We start from the raw sequence: 18,253 nt of genomic DNA, 5'->3' as shown, positions 1-18,253 counted from the left end.
GTCTTTAAACAAGTAAGATATGATAATCAGAGAAGTCTATAAACAAATAAGCAAGGCCAGGTGAGGTGGTGGAAGACCCCACCTTGTTTATGCCTTGGTGGAAGGCTGGACTGCAGAGGAACTGCCCACTTCCCCCACTTTCAAAAGAAAGGGAACAGCTGAATCCGTAACTTGCTTTATGCTCTATTCTGTCTGTGTGTAAAGACGGTGGTCAAGATCTGGCTCACGCCTTCCCTTTCCCCTAATTAAGTACCTCTAGAAGAATCTAGCTCAGCCAGACCATAAGCCAGGGAGAGTCAATGTTATTGAAAACATTTCAATCTGAACCTAGATGTGAGGGTACACCCTACCACCCCAGAACTCGAGAGGCAGAGACAGGAGGATCATGAGTTCCGGAGAAGCCTGAACTACTTGTTGAGATTCTCTGCTCCCACCTCCTCAACTAAACCAAGTGTCGAACATCTGAATGCCAGAACATACACATGTGGGGCTGGAGAGATGGCTCAGTGGTTAAAGAGCACTCACTGCTCTTCTGAAGCTATGAGTTCAGTTCTCAGCACCCATGTGGCAGCTCACACCTGTCTGATGCCTTCTTCTAGTATGCCAGTGTACATGCAGACAAATAACATACACATTCTGTCCCTTTAGGGACAGAAGAGGGGTGTGGTGGTTTGAATGAAAATAGCCCCCACAGTCTCATATGTCTGATTACTTGGTCCTCAGTGGGTGGAACTGTTTGGAAAGGATTAGGAGGTATGGTTTTAATATAAGAGATGTGTCACTAGGGGCAGACCATGAGGTTTTAAAAGCCCATGGCATCCCCAGTTAGCTCTCCGCCTCATGGTTATATCTCAAGATGTGAGCTCACAGCTCCTTCTCCAGTGCCATGCCCACCTGCCTGATTACTGCCATGCTCCATGCCCTGAGGTTCATGGATTCTCCATGAACCTCCAAAACTTTAATTCCCAAAGAAAGCCTTTTTTTCTATAAGTTGCCTTGGTCACAGTATCTTATCACAGCAATATAAAGGTAGTAAAGACAAGGGAACTGTATATACGTATGAGGAGCTGGCAGAATTTTGTTGCTTTATACTCTGTGACATTAGATAAATTACTGAACATTGTGGTGCCTCCGTTTCCTGGTCTGTATCATGAGACCAATGCTGTTTCCTGTTGCTGGAAATTTTAATAATAATATGTGCAGCAGCACTAAGTGTGAAGTCTGGCATAAACATACCAATAGTGGCTATTGCATGCAGAGCACCTTCTACACCCAGTAAGTAGGTCTCTCCTTCCTCCTGAATGTAGTGTTGAATGCTCGCTAGCCTGTGGGTGCACTGGGAGAGCTGAGTTGAGCTGAGCTCCCCACCCACACCCTGCTCATCTCCATACTTAGGAGGAAAACAAAGATATAAGAGGAAGAATGGATAACAAGGAGCAAATGCGAACACTGTCACCAAGAGCTCTTCTTATGATCGAAATGCGTGTGAAGAGAGAGCAGAAGATTTCTTAAATCCATCTGGATCAGGACAAAACCTGTGAAGAGCACAGAGTAGGCAGGGATGACACTGCCCTGCCAGCACAGAACAGGAGGAAGGCAGGCAAGTGTGGGAGCCTGGTCTAATCCAACCTGGCTCCTTAGAGCACAGAGAACAAGCACTGCTGGAGGGAGATGAAGCCTAAATAGCCATGGGAAAGGGGAGTGAGTACCAGCCCCAAGACATCTGGGATAGCAGAAAAATCAGTCCTGGCAGCCAAACCAGCCAATAAATAGAGGATTCATGAAGGTTTTGAGAGCCAAGACAGAAGACATGGAAGTATTTTAACCATTAAAACGAGTGTAAGTGTGAGAAAAGGCTCTACAGTTGGGGAACTGAATGACAAGGACTTGAACATTGTAGAGTATACATAGCACATTCTCTAGCCAGCATAAGTGGAATTTGAATCAACTGTGCCTTCAACACTAGAATCCTTTAGGTTAAACCCACATTAACCTCCATAGCTCTATACTTCTGCAATATGGGGGATATAAATGCAGACTGTATCATTACTCACTGGTGGGATAGACAGAATAATGATCCCATGAAAGCCACAGCATTATCCCTGGGATTTGAAAATGTGTTACACATGGAGGAGAGATGAAAGTGATCAAAGTCAGATTATTAATCAACTGTGAGATGGCCTTGGTGCATATCATTTGAGTAGCAATCACAAGGGAGACGGAGAGGGATTTCGGAGTAATGGAATGAAGGAAGCAAAATTGGAATGATACAGTGTGAAGATTGTAAGGATCATGGACCAGGGAATGTACCCATCCTGTAGAAGACAGAAAAGACAAGGAGGCAGATTTCCCCAAGTGATACAGGCTATTGCCTTTGCTGTTGGTTGCTTACCAGAACTCGATGGTAAGATGCTTTATTGTTGAAGATACCACTTTGGGCACGGGACATGAAGACATAAAAATGGTACTGACCAGGCATCCTCTTTCCTGCTGGCAGTTTTCATAGTACCAGGTGCCATGTATGCTACTAGTGGAGAAAGTCATCAACAGTCTTACCCAGCTTTGAGCCCTGTGAACTACCGTGATGACTGGAATGGCAAAATATGCTCATGAGTACAGTGGTGTACCACTAATATTGTGGGAGTAACCAGCTGATTTCTGGTTGAGTTTAGGTGGAAGGTGAGAACATCCCCTCAGAAGTTGTCCTCTGATGGCCTTGACACATGACAAATTACTGGAAGGGCTTTTTTTGTCTTACCCTGTCTCACTTGGCATATGCTAATCTTGGCACATGCATGCCCACTCTTATACATACATACATACATACATACATACATACATACATACATACATAAACAAATACATACATGCACACATACATATATCATAATAAATCAATAAAACAAACAAAATCCATTATGGCAAATTCAACTGAACAGAATCAAAGAATGACCTTAACTAATTCATTGATTTCAAAGTGCTAATGACATGAAGAAGTGCTCTTGTGAACACCCCACTGCTCCATAGACAGTGATTTTTCCTCTGTGTGAAAGTTTACCTGGCCCAGGAGAAAACTCAAGCATGATGCAGAGTAAGTGTCCATAGGGTGCTCACCTACAAATGAGACATCTCTATCTCTACCCTTCCTCAAAGCTCAAAGGTCATCGAGGAAGAAGATGGAAATATTGTAAGAGCCAGAGAATAGGCAAGTAACACAACTGACCTCTGCATCTCCTCACATCTATTCCCATCAATGAACTGGACTGTCTGTCTCTGCTCATAATCCACTTGCCTGTCTACCTAGCTTACCCTCTGCATGGCTTTCTCTAACAGCCTGCAGAAAAGGCAAGGGACTCCCATCTCCCCAGCTTTGCAGTCAAAGAAAGAGGAATTATTTGTGAAATGGAAAATTCTAGTTTCTTTGGAAATTCAGTTGTGTCATGTAATGTTTTTCTGAATGCCATCCTATGAGAGGATGCTTTGCTGAAGCAGACATGTGATGTTTAGAAAGAGTATAAGTATAACCCAACAGACAGTGAGCAATGTTCTTACATTGGTTCACCTTGCAACACTTTGCTGGTCTTCTCTGATCTTCACTTGTTGTGACTTCATAGAAGGAAAAGCACCAAAGAATTTCTCATGGTACTCCAGCTGCTTCTTGCCACTTCCGTAGACTTGTGCCAATTTGGTCAAGCTTCAAGGTTTCTTCTGGATTGAGCTGCTGCTTCTGATTTGTGTTTGGTGTTTGCCAATTGAACTGAACTGCCACTACTGATTCTTGTTTGGAATTGGCCCAAAGAACTACTTCTAAACAGGTCTACATGCCCCATTTCCTATTAACTTTTCTTCTCCCCTACCTTTGGTCAGTGGGCTAAAAGGGAAGTTGAAGTGTTTAAGAACCTTAATTAAAGTAGATTTTGAAAAACCTAAGCCTACAAGCTTATCTCATTTCTACTTACGCTTTCCCATCAAAGCATCCAAGCTGGGCTGCTTGTGTGGAGGCATCTGCAAAGAATGGCCCCATCATGATTGCTTGGCTGAAAATCAGGAACAGGAAGGGAAGCAGTTGCCCAACAAATTAGAAATCTTAGTAAATACTAGTTCCACAGTAGAGAGGTTCTTTAATAGAAATGTTAAGGGGGAGATAGGTTTCATGCTCCCTTATATACAAGTTATTTGAAGAACCTTTCTTTTGAGACAGGGTTTCACTATACAACCCTGGCTGGCCTGGAGCTCACTATGTAGACCAGGTTGGCCTCAGAATCACAGAGATCCACATACCTCTACTTGACAAAGATCAAAGGTGTGCACCACCACATCTAGGTGAAATACCTCCTTATCTATCTGGTTCAGGACCCAGTAGCAGAGCCAACTCTCAGTGAATGCTCAGCTAAAGTTCTTCAGCAACAGGCTCAAGTCTTCTGTGGTTGTGTCATTGGAGAAAGTAAGCTTTTGTGTGGAGGAAAAACACATCTGTGCACAAGAGCACCTCACTGGTACAGCAGCGCACAAATGTACTCTTAGACATCACATCATTCAACACTTAGACATCAGTAAAGCAGTTAGGGTCATCCCTTGATTCTGTTCAGCCTGGTGGTTGAATTTCCATATTGGGTTGTATGACCAACACAATTTGCAACTTCCTCAAACAAATAAATGAAAAAAAAAATCTATTGCAAAACTGTGCCTCAGCTGTCCACAGTGGCCTACTCTCAGCTGTGGAGCTCAGTGCAGTCCATCTGAGTTTACTATGTAGCAACACTTACACATGGAAGAAATGAGCCAGGAGCAGAACCTGGGCCTCCTAGTCAAGCAGTTGTGAACCAGAAGAAAAGCTGAGGCATTGCTTCAGAGTATGTGAAGCACAGAGTCAAAGACAGTGAAGGTCTGGAGGGGTCAGTAGCAACAAAAGACTATAGGAGGAGCCCAAGCCAATGATGCACCCCCTCAAAAGAAGATGGGATATACACATCTGGCAGGAGGAAGGACTAGGTCAACTTGGTGACACAAGCCTGGGCCCCCAGGCTTTGCCATTTTGTTGTGACTTTCCTTTAAAGCAACCAGATACTGTAAACAACTTCTACTGTGCTATCTCTTTTTTTCTCTTCTTTCTCTCTCACCCCTGTCTCTCTCTTCTTTACCTCTCATCTCTCCCTCCCTGTCTCCTCTCCCTCCCTCCATCCCTTCTTTTCTACCCTCACTTCTCCCTGCCTGCCTGTGTTGCAAGAGGAAGATCATGGTACCAAGGGCTGAGATTTCTCCTTGAGCAGATACCCAAGAGTGCCAGTTGCTTAACATTCAATACCTGTGCGCAGCTTGTGAGCACACCATATTTTAGTGTCTCTGTGTGTTTAGTCAAATAGTGAGAACATATGTCTCTTCATAAACCTCCTTGGAGGACTGCTAAGAGTAATTCAGAAAACAGTCTTAAATGTTCCAGAGTCCACCTTTGCCCTCTAGTGGGAAGAATTCATTCCAAAGAGCTCACTAATTCTCCCTGGACCTGCCCCACCTTAACCCTCCCCATCAGTAGCCCCTGACTCCTAAGAAATCTTAACATTCATAAGTAAAATGGACAGATGTGGCACGCCAGATGCAAGTGCCCAGCACCTATCCATCTTCGGCATTTAATGACGATGCTTCCAAGAATGAAGTAAAACGTGCCACCCGGCACTGCAGAAAACCAAAGACACTAAAATTTAAGAGTGGTGTAAAACTTGTTTATGGACCTTACTGAAGAAAAGTCGCTGAGCACTGCACCTAGAGACCCATGCCGATGTGCCTCGAGAGTTGCCGGCAGGATCGGGAGGCCACCAAGGCTCTTTGTCTAGGTTGAGCAGATGCTTGTTGCTGTCACGTGCTTGAGATTGTTCTAGTCGGGGTTTATTTACAGGAGGGCAGACCATTTAACAACCCAGGAAAGCATAACAGTGTAAAAGTAATTCGTCAGAACACTCTGAAAGTTGAAGACATGGATTTCAGGGAATTCTACAGGCAAACTTCTGGAACAGATTTCTGCTTATCAATATTGCTCAAGTGTCAGTACGGAGTGGCTCCTGTCTTCTGAGAATTTTTTTATATCTTGTTTCATTTATGACTTGGAAGAATCCTTAGAGTAGCTATCAATTGCCCATTTTCCAGATGAAGAAGTTGAGATTTGGAAATAAGAGATCACTTCTCCAGAGCATCAAGATGGTTCAGTGGTTAAAGGCGCTTGTTGCCAAGTCCAAATACCTAAGTTCAATCCCCAGGTCTTATATAGTGGAAAGAGAAGCCAGTTCTCCAAGTTGCCTCTGGTTTCCTCATGTGCACTGTGGTATATGCATGTACACACACAATAAATAAATAAATAAATAAATAAATAAATAAATAAATAAATGTTATTTTGAAAATTAATTTATCAATGGTGGGCCAGGACTCAGATGCAAGTCTATGTAACTCAGAACCTGCATTCTTTCTCTGACCCCTCTGCTTCCTTAACTACGTTAGCTGAGTTCTGAAATGTTTCAAAGGGTCACTGAGGAAGGATGCAGATACACTGAGGCAGAGTGTCATAGAGAAGGGCCTATAAGGAGGATCTGGACCCACTTGAAGGATCTTTCCACGGCAGACCCACAGAAAAGCCAACTGTTGACCACAGATGTTGTGGTTCCACTCTGTAGCATGGTGCAGGCTCCTCATACAACAATGGATCAGCTACAGAAAGCCAACTTATCCAATTTGGAACAAAGTATTTTCTAACTCAACTTCAGCATTTGCTTAACTCACAGACTTGCTAATCTTTTAGTCTCTTTGGAAAACTAATTAATAATTATTAGATAAGATATGCTTCAAGTATCATAAAGTATTTCTTTTACCACTCATTTATTTCATCCAACAATCTTGTGGAATGCATATTAATATAGTCATAGGATGATAAGAAAGTTTTGTCTGTGCACCAACTCATTCTCCAAGGAGTATTCACAGTATCAACTGCACATGAGAAAATGCTTAAGGCGCTGTCCTGACTTCTAGGTATGAAATGGTAGACAAAGCAGATGCATGTCTTTATTGTTTCTTTGTATCATTAATGCTTCTATATAAAAATTCCTTCCTCTCTCTAAAACCTATCAGCTTGATGGATAATATTTAAATAGCATTTAAAAGTAGGAACCTGTTTAAAGATTGAGAGACTCAAAATCATTAATAAGTCAGTTTCCTGGAAGATGGTGTACAGATTTGATGACAATCCTAGTCAAGGACAACCTCAGTCAATTTTCCTCTAGACACAGGCAAATCGAGTCTAAAATCTGCATAGAAAAGCAAAGAACCTGGTGAGATCAAAATAATCTTGAGAAAGAAAAGTAATGTTGGAGGATTCACATGATTTGATAGTCAGACTAAATGTGGAGCTGCGGAGATGACTGAGTGGTTAGCAACACCAACTATTCTTAAAGAGGACCCAAGTACAGTTTCTAGCACCCATGTGTGGGCTCCCAGTCATCTGTAACTCCAGTTCCAGACAATGTGGTAATCTCTTCCAGCCTCCAAGGACACAAGGCATGCACATACATGTAGTGTGCTGGCAGAACTACCATATACCTAAAATGTTTTAAAAATAAAAAGCCCGAATGTACAACTGCCGATTCAAGGTTGCTGGTGAAAAAATGGTCACACATACACATCAACCAGTGGAACAGAGTTTCAGAGAGATCTTTAAATGGTTAATTGACAAAGATGCTAAAATAAGTCAGCAGAAAACGAATTGTCTTAACAAGGGGTGCTAGACATCAAGAGAAATAAATGAACCTCACCAATCCACATCTTTCACAGTATTTGAAATTTTCAAAATGGACCACAGACTGAAACATAACACCTAAACTTCCAAAAGAAAATACAAGAGTGTCTAAGTTGTTCAGCTAGATAGATATTTTATAGTACAGCACCACAATTCATGAATAAGACAATAAGTTGAACTACAACAAAATATAAATCTCTGTTCCTCAGAGGACACTGATAATAAAATGCAATTCCATGCCACATGCATGAAGGAAAGATCAGGTGTATCAGGTGAGGGGCATTTATTGAGAATATAAAAGAAAACTGGCAACTCAATAAAAAAATTAAAATCTTTTGAAAAGCAAAAAAAAAAGGAGAAGGAGAAGAGGGAGAGGAGGAGGAAGAAGCAAAAGGTGGTGGTAATTTGAATGATGTCTTCAGAAACTGCTGGTGAGGATATAAAGAAATAAGCAGTGTCTGTAGGTGTTCATCAACTCAATCGTTCTGGACAATAGCATAAAGGTTCCTCAGACAACTGCTCAGCCATCTTATAAAATGGACATGTTATAATCCCATGGATTATAATGACTGCTATAATGGATAGCTTTAATCCCAGCGGACTCAGACGGTCTCTGTGAGTTCAAGACCAGCCTGGTCTACATAGTGAATTCCAGAATAGATCGGCCATATGATTCCAAGCTGTCCCACCTTTGTGAGTACAGCCAAGGAAGTCAAAACAATATAAGCTGAGGAGTTGTTGCATGCCCAAAGTTACTGTGCGATCATTCATCATGATATGCTATGGAAAAGATGAGATGACTGTCTAAGTAAAGTGTGATATAAACATACAATGAAGTGTTATTCAGCCATAAAGAAAAATAAAACACTGTCATTTGCCTCCAAATAAATAAGAAAAGGAGTGTATATGTTAAGTGGAAGCCACAGAAGGACAAGTACCTCATGCTTCCCTGTGCATAAGTGGGAAAATGTGGAGCTGAAAGAAAAACCATGACAACTATTCAGGGAGGGGGAAGGGGGACGCAAACAGGACACACTGCATGCATGTGTGTCAATGCCGCACTAAATCCCACTTAATGGATGATGAATACATGCTCATAAGAAGTAATAAAAGAGAACAAATACGTAACAAGTAAGTAAATGAAATGATACAGAGAGGAAGTAAGATTAAAATCACATTCACATTTACATTCACCAGGACAGCTTAGTGTGTAGAAGGGTGCAGGTATGTGTGCACCAAGGGTCATACACAGCCTCACCCAATAGCATTAGAATATACACTATTCTCAAGTCTGTATGGTCATCTCAGCTAGACACAGGGCATCTTAGGCCAGCAAGATCACCTTAACAAATTTAAAGTAACAGAGATCATATGGTGTCTAATTTCAGACCACAGTAGAATTAAAACAAAAACTTGTAATGAAAGGATTCCTGGAGAATCCTAAAACGCTAGAAAATTAAATATCACACTTCCCAATCATAAGTCAAACAATCTCAAAATAAAATTTAAAATATTATAACTAGATGAAGATACAACCTGTCCAAAGTCATGATACACAAGTGATGCTGAGGGGAAACCTGGAGCAGAGGATGCTAGAGCGAGGGATGCTAGAGTGGTGGATGTTAAAGTGGAAGATGCTAGAGCGGAGGATGTTAGGGCGGAGGATGCTAGAGTGGAGGATGCTAGAGCAGAAGATGCTGCCAGAGAGAAAGATTTCTAAAAAGCAGCACTGTAAATCCTAAACTCAGCAAACAAACAAACAAAACCACAAATTAAGCCCCAAATAAGTAGGAAAAAAAACATAAATTGTAAAACCAGTGCAAAAACCAATTAAGTCAAACACTGGAAATCAAGATACAAAAATAAATAAATAAATAAATAAATAAATAAATAAATAAATCAATCAATCATGGGCTGGAGAGAGAAAGCTCAGGGGTAAAGAGCTGCTCTTTGCAGAGGTCTATATAGCGACCTCCATTGGCTGCTATTGCAGAGGACCCACCCTACGTGGTGGTTCACAACTGTCTGAAGCCCAGTTCCAGAGGAGCTGCTGCCTTGTTCCAACTCCTGCAGGCATCAGAACTTGTACATGGTACACATACATACATACAAGCATAACAACCATAAACATAAGATAAAATAATTTTAATTTTTTTCAAATCAATAAAATTCAAAACTGTTCTCTGTGGGGTAAAGAAAGCTGGGTGTCCTTAGGCCATTCTAAGAAAAAGAAGGCAAGGCCAAAATTATGAATATCAGAAATGAGAAGATGTCCCTTGATCCCATAGGCATGAAATGGAAAGGAGACATTTGAGGAGCATCTGCCTGTAATGGCAACACAGCTACACTGTGTATTACATCACACTACAAGCCTAAGGCTTTATAGCAACTTCCAGGCTAGCTTGATCTACATAGGCAGACCCTTTGTTAAAAAATTGAAAAGGAATATTGATAAGGTAGGTGGAGCAGACCTAACACTTAAAATATGTAACATGCTAAGACCCACACAAAATGAAGAATTAAAGAATACAACCATATCTATCACAGTGCAGGAAGGGCTCGGGAGAACAGCCTCTTGAAGAACCGGAGGCACTTAGTGCTTGCTGGAGACAGCACACAGTGCTCCTCAGTGGTGGTGTCACAGGTAAGTTGTCCTTTCCAAAGTGAACAACCCTTCATCCATGCTCACATGTGCAACCTTAATTAAACATAATTAGATACGTCAAGCACCCCCAATTAAAGCAAGGGTTCAAGATAATAGCCACAAACAAAACACAAACATGGAGGACAGCATGTTGGGATGAAAAGGGGGCTTAGTGGGGGAAAGAAAAAGAAGATGATGAGACCAATATGATCAAAGTGCATTATGTATGTGTGTGTTTATGTGCTCATGCACATGTGTGTATGTATGTGCTTTTTAAGTGCAAGTGTGGTTTATGTTTGCATGCACATATGTGTACGTGTGTGTATATATTATAAACTGTGAAAGAATGAAAAATTGTAGCATTGTATTAACAGATGAAGAAGGAAAACCAGGCCACTCTGTGTTATAGTCCTCAACGCTTTCTTTTGAAATTCAAAAAAGAGGCAAGGAGGCCCCTCTCCCTACTTCTTGTCTCCCCACATTTTGTCAACATTGCTAACACTTAGCTAGTCAGATAGATTAGAAAAAATAGCTGAATGGACTTTGCTGAGGCGGGTGCTACCCAGCAAGGACTGACTGACAGCAGCAAGTTTGGAGGCATTCTTACAGCTGTGCCAAACCTTGCGCCTCTTGCTGCAGTTGCTGCCGCTGCTCCCAGGGCTGTGACGCCCGTACAAGTATGCCTCCAGTGTCCGCAGCCCACACGCACGCATGCACCCTGCCATCCAGCCGCTGCAGGCCCCCCAGCCTGCAGTTCATGTCCAGGGTCAGGAGCTGACCCTGCTCCATGCTGGCTGCAGCACCCCCCAGGAGCAGAAGCAGATGCTGGGGGAGCGTCTGTATCCACTTATCCAAACAATGCATTCAAACTTGGCTGGGAAAATTGCAGGGATGCTGCTGGAAATCTGAACTGCTGCACATGCTGGAGTCCCCCGAGTCCCTCCATTCCAAGGTGGATGAAGCTGTGGCAGTCCTGCAGGCCTGTCATGCCAAGACAGAAGCTGCCCAGAAGGTGGGCCACCTCTTAGACAAGAAAAAAGAGTCAGAAGCCAAATGACCCCTCATGGCATCCAGCTAAGGTCTGAAGACGTCCTAGTTTGTCTGTGGACCTCCACACTGAGAACCAAGTTGCAAATCCAATAGGTCATTTTGTATCAGAAGGTCAATTATGAAGCACCTAGAATTTTTCAGTTATAAGAATATATATCTGGGTTCTATTGTGGCCTAGTTATAACTATTTTTTTCTATTGTGGGTTCTGGTTTTCTTTCCCCATCCCAGAAATTGGTTTTGATGTACCCAAGACTGTAAGTTTCTCAATAAAGGAAATAAAATCTCTATTTAAAAAAAAAAAGAAAGAAGGAAGGAAAGAAGGAAAGAAGGAAAGAAAGAAGAGGAGAAAGAAAGAAAGAAGGAAAGAAAGAAAGAGAGAGAGAGAGAGAGCTGAGCCAAGTAGTACAGACCTATAGTGTCAGCTGCAGGGGTGGAGGATGGGGTGCACAGGATGTTGTAAGTTCAAAATAAAAAGTGTAAAGAGGGCCATGGATAGAGCCCAGTGGCAGACTGCAAGCCAGCATGAGAGATCTCCAATCCTTAGGGCATAGAAAAGAAGGAACAAATTCCCAATGTTAGCAAATGGTGTTCTCCTATATGTTGAAAATGCAAAGGAATCAATTATTTAGCCCCAGAACTAATAAATAATTATAACAAGGTAGGAGAGACAAAGTTAACATGCAAAAGTGAATTGCTTTCCTATAAACCAGCAATGACTTTAAAATTAAAGCTATCTATGCCATTACCAAAAACTATTAAGTAAGCATAAATATAAAAAATATGCACATATCTAAACACGGGGCCCTGCCAAAAGGAATCGAGGAAGAATTAAATAAATGGAGGGTTACCTTGTGCCGATAGCTAGGGAGACTCGACGTTTTCAAGATGTCACCTCTCCCCAACTTGATGTGTAAATTTAACGTGGTCCAAGTCAGGCCTCAGGAAATTGTTCTGCTGACATCAACAAACTAATTTTAAAGTTTATATGCTGAGCCAAAAGCCCCAGAATGGGAGACAGAATACTGAAGACAGAGCAATGAGTGGGGTGCGGGCTTACAGGACTGAGGTTCAAAACTTGCTACAAAACCACACTACTCAGAGAGCATGGCATGGGAAAAGGAAGTGGCAAGTGCGGGTCAGAACAGAGATCCCAGGGCCCCATAAACACAGACAACTGAACCTTTATGGACAGCGGGGCCAAAGAAAAACAAGTTTTGTCAGTAGATGGTACTGGAGCAGACATCCACATGTGTAGCCGTCGGCCTTTCTATGCCCACTCCAGTTCCCAAATAATGACAGTATTTATTCATGAGCTTTTGGCCTTATAGCTAGGTATCGTTTCCCACTAGCTCGCAACTCGATTATCCCATTTATACTAATCTAAATTCTGGCACTGACATCCCTTCCTGGACTGCTTCTTCCTGTGTCTGGCTGGCTGAATATCTCACATCTGACTCCTTCCCAGAGTTCCTCTCTCCTCCCAGAGGTTCCACCTTTTACTTCCTGCCTTTACTAATAGGCCATTAGTTCTTTATTTTCAGCAATCAGAAGGTGCCTCAGGCAGGCAAGGAAGGACAGCGACACATCTTCACACAGTGTACAAAAGCATCACTCCAACACACATGCAAGAGTAAATGAGTAAGTCTAGACACCAATTTTACATCACCACACGAGTTAACCGAATGGACCACAGACAGAAGTAGGAAGGTCCAGAGGACAACACAAGTTCAGACTGCCACCATCATCACCAATGCCATTTGCATATGAGAAAAAGACATTCCTGAAACAAAGAAGTGATGGGACTAAAGAGGTGGCTCAGCAGGTTAGAGCACTGACTGCTCTTTCAGAGGACCCAGGTTCAGCTCCCAGCACCTCGTGACAGCTCACAACTGTCTGTAACTCCAGTCCCAGGGGATCTGGCATCTTCTGGCTTCTGAGGGCTCCAGGTACATATGGATATATACAGACAAAACACACAAAAAAATAAATATTGACAAACTGGGAATTATTAACCAGTTCTTTTTTTTTCTGATTTCTTTATTGAATATTTTCTTCATTTACATTTCAAGTGTTTTCCCCTTTCTAGGTCTCCCCTTCAGAAACCCCGTATCCCATACCCCCTTCCCCTTCCTCTATGAGGGTGCTCCCCCACCCCACCCCACCCCCAGCTCTTAAAAGGCTGTGTCTGTACTGTGAAAACCAACCCAGACTGGGAGGAAACATTTGCTCATTTGGTGACAGACTACCATCCCAAATAAATGCCCCCTAACTTGTGATAGAGTTGAGTCTCTGGTCGCAATAAATTGAAGACAGTGTAAATAAAAATGCGTTTCTGCTGGCTGTGTGACTCACACGTGTAATGCCAGGGAAGGACAACCGTTTGAAGACAGCAATGCATAGCAAGACCCAGCCTTACAAAAAGCAACACATAACCTGAGCACACATAACCATCACAGCTTAGCAACCGAGTACACTGACCATCACACTCGGGATTGTGACTGACAAAGCCTCAGTTACTGTTGCCCGGTAGCACTAGATGTCATGCGCTCAGGGGAAACAAAGCCCACACAGTATAAACTTTCTCATCACTGTGTAATCAAAAACACTCAAACCTCTGCAAGTCCAACTGTCCTGAACTGAGAACTGTTTACGAAGAACTAAAGCTCGGCTGTAAGAAAACAGACCAGAGGGCTGAAAAGACACACCAGCAAAGAGTGTAGAGAGATGTCAGATGAGTCTCCCCTGAGAGGCTTCACGCCAGGGGTCCTCATGACAGTGGAAACCGGAACATCTTAGGCGGGCGTGGAATCATACAAGTTACCCAGCCTGGAGGCGGGGAGGCCTCTGAGCTAACTGTATAGTAAGACTCTTTCCTACAAAAATAGAAGGGGGAAATGATGAGACACCACTGCACATCTATTTAAAGAGCCAACGTCCCGAAAATAAAATAACCCCAACAGCAGTGCTAAGGACTGGAGGGGTTAGCAAACTTGCTCACCGGAAAGCAAAAGGTCTCAGCCACTTCCTTTTCTAAAGCTTCGGTGTGAACAGTCACGACCCACTCAAAATTCAAGAATTAGAAGAAGAAGAAGTCTTAGCCCCCAGCGTGGCAGTGTTGGAGGAGGTTGTGGCCTTTGGGAATGGAGTTCTAATGAACTGGATTAACATCCTTATAAAAAGGCCAAAGAGAGGCTTCTCAGCTCTCAGCAATTCTTCTATGCGTTTACCACAGCGCAAGGAAAGTGTTGGATCGGGAGGTGGAGCCTCGTGCTCACTGAGCCTGCTTGAGCCTTCACTGTGAACTCACCAGCCTAACTGTGAGGGGTAAGTTTGCCTTTAAACTTCTCAGTGTAACACACTTGGTCGCACAAACCCCAGTGGACTGACACCAAACTGATTTTGTTCTCCCACATTCCTCCCATGCGATCCACATTCACACTCCTGGATTTTCCTCAAGACAGGTTGAAAATTTATATCACCTGTGGCAAATCCTGTACAAAAAAAAAAAAAATGTTTTAAGCAGATCTATTCAAAATTGTCACAGGTAAACATGTAAATAAACTAAAATCTCAAGGTAGAATATTATTCGGTACCGAAAAAGAAAAATAATAAGTGACCATGAAAGACACGGGAAAACCTCAGGGTGAATTAAATAAACTGCCACGTTGGTGTGAATGTTCCACTCAGATTCCTGAGTAGAAATCTCATAGGTAATTCATTTGGAGTAGGTGAGGGAAACTTTAGAAGGTGGAGGGTCTTCTGCAATATCTGTTTTTCCTTGTCTACAATGATGTGGCTAGCTTGTGTTAAAAGTTCCTGACACCGTGATACACTGTCTCAGACTAACAGAGCCAAACAGTAAGGACTGAGTCCTCTGAAAACTTGGGCTCAAATAAATCTGACCCTTAACTTGTTCGTGTCAGGTATCTGGCTCAGTGATGGAAAGTCTGACTGATACAGGAGCTGAGGGAGGACACGTACTGTTTGACTGCTAGGGTCTTGCTGCTTCAGTTAACAATCACACACACATACCAGAAAGGCAAGACTGGAAACAATGAGACATTAAAGGTTGCCAGGACTAGGGGTGAGGAGTAAACGGGCTAGCTAGGAGACATGAAGTCTACTGAACTCTCCAGACAGACACCTATCCTTTGAAATGTGTTCAAACCCATAGAGTGTACAAACCAAGAAAATCTCTAACACATGGCTTTAATCTTGAATGGTAACAATGCATGTCTACCAGCTGTAGCAAATGTACCATTCTGGTGGGGAATATAGGTAATGTAGAAGGTAACACATATGTAGGGGTGGTGTATTTGGGGAATTTCTATGTTCACTTCCCAATTTGACTATGAACATAAAACTGCTCAAAAATTATTTAAAACTAACTTGACAGCACAACTCGGCAAGGATAAGAAGCAACCAGATTTCTCACAGAACGTTGGTAGGGATGCAAGATGGTAGAATCATTCTAGAAAGTAGCTTGACAGTTTCTTGTGAAATTAAATATTATAACACCATATGATCCCACATATGCCCCATACAAACAAATTAATATAAATACCTACACAAAAAGGTTTAGAGCAGCTACTCTAAATAGCCACAAACTCTTAAGTTTCATTGCAGTTGCTGTGATAGAATAGCCTGGAAAATCAACGTAGGGAAGAAAGGATTTATCTTAGCTCACGGTTCCATATTATAGTCTGGGAAGTCGGTGCAGCAGGAGCTCAAGACAGCTGGTCACCTTGCATCCATAGTCAAAAGGCAGGCAGGACCAGATTAATGCCTGCATGTCTGTGCTCTGTTCTTTCTCCCTATTACACAGTTCAGGATTCCCTGTCTAGAGAGTGGTACTGCTCACACTGGGTGGGTCATGCCACTTCTTTTAACAATCAAAACAATCCCCCATAGACATTCCCTGAGGCTAACCTTACCTAGACAATTCCTCACTGAGACCAGTGATTTCAGATTCTGTTAAGCTGACAATTAAACTAGCCATCCAAAACTCCAATATCTATCAACTGGTAATTTGGTTCAGCATCTTACAGATTGGAAAAAAATCTTCACTAACCCCACATCCAATAGAAGGCTAGTATCCAAAATATATGAAGAACTCAAGAAGCTAACAACCAAAAAAACCAAACAACCCAATCAAAAAAAAAAAAAAAAAAGGAGGGGTTGTGTTCTGCACAACAGAAGAATCACAAATGGCTGAGAAGCACTTAAAGAAATGTTCAAAGGCCTTGCTCATCAGGGAAATGCAAATCAAAACGACCCTGAGATTCCACCTTACTCTAATCAGAATGGCTTAAGATCAGAAACTCAGGTGACAGCACATATTGGTGAGGATATGGAGAAAGAGGAACACTCCTCCATTGCTGGTGGGATTGCAAACTGGTACAACCACTCTGGAAATCAATCTGGAGGTGCCTCAGAAAATTTGAAATAGATTACCTGAAGACCCAGCTATACCATTCTTGGGTCCCTCACTCAGGATGGGATTTTCTAGTTCCATCCATTTGCCTGCAAAACTCATGATGTAATAGCTGAGTAGTATTCCATTGTTTAAACAAACCACATTTTCTGTATCCATTCTTCTGTTTTGGGACATCGGGGTTGTTTCTAGATTCTGGCTATCACAAATAAGGCCACTATGAACATAGTGGAACATATGTCCCTGTGGCATGGTGGGGCATCTTTTGGGTTATGCCAAGAATGGTAGGTATGTACTCACTAATAAGTGGATACTAGCCTACAAAGAACAGAATTCCCAGGATACAATCCACAGAACTCAAGATGGCTAACAAGCCAAAGGGCCAAAGTGAGGATGCCTCAATCCCACTTGGGAGAGAGAAGAAAACAATCACGGGAGGGAGGGACATAGGGAGGGAGAGAGGGAGGGAGGTTGGGAGGGAAGGAGGGAGGGAGGAACAGAGGGGAACATGATCAGGTATTGGGGGGGGGGGAATAGGACTGAAGCCCTGAGGGCCAGCAGAAAGAATCAAAACAGGCAACGTTAGGAGGTAGGAGGTGGGAGAACCCTCTATAATTTACTAGTCTCTGGAAGGTGAGAGACTCTCAGAACTCAAAGGGACAGGCCTTAGATGAAATGCCCTACAATGGGGAGAGGGAACTTGTAGAGTCCACCTCCAGTACAAAGACAAGGTGTCAAGTGGAAGGATGGGATCACCATTCCACAGTCAAAAACTCTGACCCAGATTGTTCCTGTCTAAAAGAGCTGCAGAGACAAAAATAGAGAAGAGACTGAGGGAAAGGAGGTCCAGTGACCAGCCCAAATTGGGATCCAGGTCAAGAGGAAGCTCCAAGGCCTGACACTATTATTGATGCTATGGTATGCTTATAGACAGGAGCCTAACATGGCTGTCCTCTGAGAAGCCCAACAAGTAGCTGAAAGAGTCAGATGCAGCACCCAACCAATATCCAGAAGCCGAGAACCCCTGTGGTTGAATTAGGGGAAAACTGGAAGAAACTGAGGAGGAGAGGGACCTCCCTCATAGGAAGACTAACAGTCTCAACTAACCTGGACCTCCGAGATCTCTCAGACACTGAACCACCAACGAGGCAGCATATACCAGCTGATATGAGGCCATGACACACATACAGCAGAGGGCTGTCTGCTCTGGCCTCAGTGAGAGAAGATGCACCTAACCCTCGAAAGACTTGAGATCCCAGGGAGTAGGGAGGCAAGATGGGGTGGGTAGGGAGGGTGGGGATGGGGGAGAAGGAATGGGATGAGGAACAGTCAGAGGGTGGACTGGGG

General features: G+C 42.9%; 1 long non-coding RNA gene across 2 annotated transcripts in view; it reads left to right on the top strand.

Moving 5' to 3' along the window:
* The first annotated feature begins 14,040 nt into the window (after positions 1-14,040).
* The window catches only part of LOC116067837, a 71,339-nt gene continuing 67,126 nt past the window's right edge, over positions 14,041-18,253 (top strand). For both annotated transcript variants that reach the window (XR_004109318.1, XR_004109319.1), the window contains exon 1: positions 14,041-14,796. This is a non-coding gene — a long non-coding RNA (uncharacterized LOC116067837). The remainder of the gene's footprint in view (positions 14,797-18,253) is intronic.

The sequence above is a fragment of the Mastomys coucha genome, unplaced genomic scaffold (assembly GCF_008632895.1).
Source record: "Mastomys coucha isolate ucsf_1 unplaced genomic scaffold, UCSF_Mcou_1 pScaffold22, whole genome shotgun sequence".
Lineage (NCBI taxonomy): Eukaryota > Metazoa > Chordata > Mammalia > Rodentia > Muridae > Mastomys > Mastomys coucha.
Note: the sequence above shows the minus strand (reverse complement) of the source record. Positions and strands in the feature narration are given on the sequence as shown.